This window comes from Emys orbicularis, chromosome 1 (genome assembly GCF_028017835.1).
Source record: "Emys orbicularis isolate rEmyOrb1 chromosome 1, rEmyOrb1.hap1, whole genome shotgun sequence".
Classification (NCBI taxonomy): domain Eukaryota; kingdom Metazoa; phylum Chordata; order Testudines; family Emydidae; genus Emys; species Emys orbicularis.
This window is the reverse complement of record NC_088683.1, coordinates 311358425-311364325: the sequence shown is the minus strand read 5'-3', so window position 1 is coordinate 311364325 and position 5901 is coordinate 311358425.

Genomic DNA, 5901 nt, shown 5'->3' with positions numbered 1-5901 from the left:
GCACCGCCGGCCCCCGGCCCAGCACCGCTGCCCCCCGGCGTCTCCCGCCCGGCTCGGCTCGGGCCCTGGGGCCCCGGCCGAGCACCCCCGGCCCTGGGGCCCCGGCCCAGCACCCCCGGCCCGGCTCCGGCCCCCGGCCCAGCACCCCCGGCCCCTGGCCCAGCGCCCCCGGCCCAGCACCCCCGGCCCCTGGCCGCGGCCCCCAGCCCCCGGCCGCCCCGGCCCCACACCGCCGGCCCCAGCGGCTCTGGCCCCCGGCCAAGCACCGCCGGCCCCTCCCTCCCTCCCTATTTTCCTGGACATGTCTGGCTTTTTGGGATTTCCTCCCGGACGGGGATTTGAGGCCCAAAAAGCCGGACATGTCCGGGAAAATCCGGACGTATGGTAACCCTAAGGTGGGTCAGAGACCAATGGCAGGCAGGGAGCCTGCCCCAGGGGCCATCACATGGCCCCGAACTCTGAAACCTGCCACGCAGCTGCCATGCCTCCAACGGGGCAGGCGGCCAGGATGTCTGCAATGGTGCTCCCAGCATGCACTGCTCCGGGCAGGGTGGTGGGCGGCTGGGTCACTGTCCCAGCCCCACTCCCATGGCTCTTAGTGGGAGGCAGTGTTCGTGTACCAGTAGGGACATGGGGCTGGGAGCCAGGACTCCTGGGTTCTATTCCTGGGTTTGTCCCCCCTGCCCACTGTAAAGCTGGGGTTGTGGATGCCTATGGCCCCCCATTGGGGCTGGTTTGCGCCTGGGTGCAAAGGAGTGCCATGGGAATTCAGTGCCCCAGCCAGGCCCTGTCTGAGCCCCTACCTGGCCCCTCCTCCTCCCAGCACCCGGGCAATGCTGTTGCCAGCCAGGACCCGTGCCAGTCACTGTGCCGGTCGGCGTCCTTCTCAAAGACCTTTGCGTACATCTCCCTCTGCAGGGCCAGGAGCGAGAGTCAGACAGGCTGCCACCCCCCAAAGCAACCCCCATACAGCACGCATGCACCCCCAGAGCCCACTCCCCACCCCACAGCAACTCCTTCCCACACACACAGCATCCTCCCACCCCCTTATAACAGGGAACCCCCTAGCTCTGCACCCCGCACTCCAGAGAGGTCTGATGCCATCACAGACCTAGGCCAGGCTGGCATCAGGCTCTGCCCAGGTTAATGCCAAGGAAGGCAGCAGAGGCACCACAGGGACCAGACTGGCCTGGGGGTCTTTTCTGAGACAACAGCTCTGTGCCCACCAGGGCCGGCTCTAGGCACCAGCAAAACAAGCTGGTGCTTGGGGCGGCACATTTTTAGGGGCGGCATGGCCGGCGCCAGAATGCCGCCCCTAAAAATGTGCCCCGGCCGCCCTAGCTCACCTCCGCTGCCGCTCGCGCGCTGCTGTTCCCCCTCCCTCCCAGGTTTGAGAGCCGGGGAGAAGCGGCGCCCGCGCCGCGGCCACTCGGAGTCTCCCCCTCCCTCCCAGGCTCTCAAACCTGGGAGGGAGGGGGAGATCCCGAGCGGCCGCGGCGCGCAAAACAGCCGTTTCGCGCGCCGCTGCTCCCCCTCCCTCCCAGGCCTGAGAGCCTGGGGGGAGGAGGCAGGGCTGGGGATTTGGGGAAGGGGCGGCGTTGAGGCGGGGCGGGGGGGGTAATTAAAAAACGGGGGGGGGGCGGCCAAAATTGTTTTTGCTTTGGGCGGCAAAAATCCTAGAGCCGGCCCTGGTGCCCACCCCCATGGGGTCTTGTCTTCCTTAGCACAGACAGCTTCGCCGTGTGGCACCATGCTGCACCAGCCCAGAGGGTCCTGGGGACGAGAGGGACAGTACCAGCTTGTTGGGGCTCCGGCGGGAGAAGACACGGTGTGGGCACTTGATGTGAAGGTGTCCTGAACACCAGCTGCGCATGTTGAGCCACTCAACAGTACGGGAGGGGCTGGGGCCATCCTCCCGGTGCAGCAGAATCAGCTGCTTCAGGGCACGCACGGCTGTGTTCTCCAGCATCTGCTCCAGCTGCAAGGGCAGAACAGGGGCCCCTAGAATGAGCCAACTCCCCGGTGTAATGATGTCAAGGCTGTATCCCCACTTTGAACTTTAGGGTACAAATGTAGGGGCCTGCATGAGGACTTCTAAGCTTAACTACCAGCTTAGTTCTGGTCCGCTGCCACCATTCCCTACCCTGGGAAGCTTTTAGAAACTTTTCACCAATTCCCTGGTGAATACAGATCCAAACTCCTTGGATCTTAAACAAGGAGAAATTGACCCTTCCCCCCTCCTTCCTTTCACCAACTCCTGGTGAATACAGATCCAAACCCCCTTGGATTTTAAAACAAGGAGAAATTGACCCTTCCCCCCTCCTTCCTTTCACCAACTCCTGGTGAAAACAGATCCAAACCCCCTTGGATCTTAAAACAAGGAGAAATCAATCAGGTTCTTAAAAAGAAGGCTTTTAATTAAAGAAAAAGGTAAAAATCATCTCTGTAAAATCAGTATGGAAAATAGCTTTACAGGGTAATCAAACTTAAAGAGCTCAAAGGACCCCCCTCTGTTTTAGTTTCAAAGTACAGCAAACAAAGATAAACACTCTAGTAAAAGGTACATTTACAAGTTGAGAAAATAAAGTAAAACTAAGACGCCTTGCCTAGCTTTTTACTTACAAGTTTGAAATAAAAGAGACTTGTTTAGAAAGATGGGGAGAACCTGGATTGATGTCTGGTCCCTCTCAGTCCCAAGAGCGAACAACAACTTAAAACAAAGAGCACACACAAAAGCCTTCCCCCCCCCCCCAAGATTTGAAAGTATCTTGTCCCCTTATTGGTCCTTTGGGTCAGGTGTCAGCCAGGTTACCCGAGCTTCTTAACCCTTTACAGGTAAAAGGATTTTGGAGTCTCTGGCCAGGAGGGATTTTAGTACTGTACACAGGAGAGCTGTTACCCTTCCCTTTATAGTTATGACACGCCCCCCAAATCACAGATAGTGTTGGACGTTCGGTTCCACACTGGCTGTGATTTTTTCCTGGAGTTCTAGGAGAAAACAGAGTTAACAAGACACATGTACCTTTAGACATACTGCTGATTATATAAAAACTAACAATATGTTTCATTCCAAGAACAATTGTTAACCAGTTAACTCTGGGAAACTTTCCCGGGAGAGTGCATTAGCCACTTTGTTAGAAGCTCCCGAAATGTGTTGTATTTCAAAATCAAAATCTTGGAGAGCTAAACTTCACCGAAGAAGTTTTTTGTTATTTCCCTTGGCGGTATGAAGCCACTGTAGAGCAGCATGGTCTATTTGTAGTTGGAAACGCCGTCCCCAAACATATGGGCGTAGCTTTTCCAGCGTGTACACAATGGCGTAGCATTCCTTTTCGCTGATAGACCAGTGGCTTTCCCTCTCAGACAGTTTCTTGCTGAGAAACACGACAGGATGGAATTCTTGATCCGGTCCTTCCTGCATTAAAACTGCTCCTACGCCCCGCTTGGACGCATCTGTGGTTACTAGGAACGGTTTGTCAAAGTCTGGGGCCCTTAGCACAGGGTCAGACATGAGTGTTGCCTTAAGCTGGTTAAAGGCCTTTTGACACTCATCAGTCCACTGAACTGCATTTGGCTGTTTCTTTCTGGTTAGGTCTGTCAGCGGGGCGGCGATTTGGCTGTAGTGTGGTACAAATTGCCTATAATATCCGGCCAAGCCTAAGAAGGATTGGACCTGTTTCTTTGACCTTGGAACCGGCCACTTTTGGATAGCATCCACTTTGGCCTGTAGGGGATTTATAGTTCCTTGACCCACCTGGTGCCCCAGGTACGTCACTCTGTTTTGGCCTATTTGACACTTTTTAGCCTTAACAGTTAGTCCTGCCTGCCGGATGCGCTCGAAGACTTTTTTCAGGTGCTCCAGGTGTTCTGTCCATGAATCAGAAAAAATGGCCACATCATCGAGGTAGGCAACTGCAGATTCTTCCAATCCCGCTAAGAGACCATCTACAAGTCTTTGGAAGGTGGCGGGTGCATTTCGCAACCCGAAAGGGAGTACATTGAATTCATACACCCCTGCCTGGGTGACGAAGGCGGACCTTTCCTTAGCGGGTTCATCTAGTGGTACTTGCCAGTACCCTTTGGTTAAGTCTAAAGTAGAGATGAATTGGGCATGTCCCAATTTTTCCAATAGCTCATCTGTGTGTGGCATTGGATAGTTGTCAGGACGAGTTACAGCATTTAGCTTACGGTAGTCCACGCAAAAGCGTATTTCCCCATCTGGTTTGGGAACTAGAACCACTGGAGATGCCCAGGCACTGCTAGAGGGGCGGATTATACCCTAAGCATGTCCTGGATCTCCCTTTGTATAGCAGTTTGGGCATGAGGTGACTCCCGGTAGCGTGGGGTTCTAATTGGGTGAGCATTACCTGTGTCAATGGAGTGGTATGCCCGTTCGGTCCGTCCTGGAGTGGCTGAGAAAATCGGTGCAAAGCTTGTGCACAGCTCCTTGATCTGCTGTCGCTGCAGACGTCCCAGGGTCGTGGAGAGGTTCACCTCTTCCACGCCACCATTCCTTTTTCCTTCGTAGTAGACACCTGCAGGCCACTCCGCGTCATCTGTTTCCTGGGCTGTAAACTGGCAAACGTTTAATTCTCTGGAATAAAAGGGCTTAAGAGAATTAACATGGTATACCTTAGGCTTTATGTTGGAGGTGGGGGAGGCTATGAGATAGTTAACAGCTCCTAGGCGCTCCTGGACCGTGAATGGTCCTTCCCACGACGCTTCCATTTTATGGGCCTGGAGCGCCTTTAAGACCATGACTTGGTTTCCTACTTTGAAGGACCGTTCTCTGGAATGTTTATCATACCAGGCCTTTTGCTCTTCCTGAGCATCCTTTAGGTTTTCTTTAGCAAGGGCTAAAGAGTGTCAGAGGGTGCTTTGTAGGTTGCTTACAAAGTCTAGAATGTTAGTTCCTGGAGAAGGCGTAAACCCCTCCCATTGTTGCTTCACCAACTGTAATGGCCCCTTAACCTCGCAGCCATACACAAGTTCAAATGGTGAAAACCCTAAACTGGGATGTGGTACAGCCCTGTAGGCAAAAAGCAACTGCTGCAACACTAGGTCCCAATCATTGGAGTGTTCATTTACGTATCATGGCCCCCAAAGTTCCATTAAACCTCTTCACCAGACCATTGGTTTGATGGTGATGAGGGGTGGCAACCAAGTGATTCACCCCATGAGCTTCCCACAGGTTTTTCATGTTCCCTTCCAGGAAATTAGTTCCCGAATCTGTAAGGATGTCGGAGGGCCACCCTACCCTGGCAAAAATGTCTGCTAATGCCTGGCACACACTTTTAGCCCTGGTGTTGCTTAAGGGTACAGCTTCCGGCCATCGGGTAGCAAAATCCATGAAAGTCAGTACGTACTGCTTTCCTCTGGGTGTCTTCTTTGGGAAAGGACCCAGAATATCCACAGCTACTCGCTGAAATGGGACCTCAATTATGGGTAGTGGCTGGAGAGGGGCTTTAACCTGGTCTTGGGGCTTTCCCACTCGTTGGCACACCTCACAAGACCAGACATAATTAGCAACGTCCTTGCCCATTCCCTCCCAGTGGAAGGACTTCCCCAACCGGTCTTTGGTTCTGTTCACCCCAGAATGGCCACTGGGATGATCATGGGCTAAGCTCAAGAGCTTTACCCGATACTTAGTGGGAACTACCAACTGTCTTTGAGGATGCCAGTCTTCCTGGTGCCCACCAGAAAGAGTCTCCTTGTATAAAAGTCCTTGTTCTACAACAAACCGGGATCGGTTAGAAGAGCTGAGAGGCGGTGGGGTGCTCCGTGCCGCCGCCCAAGCTTTCTGAAGGCTGTCATCTGCTTCCTGCTCGGCCTGGAACTGTTCCCTTGATGCTGGAGACATCAGTTCCTCCTTGGACTGTGGGCTGGGACTTGGTCCCTCTG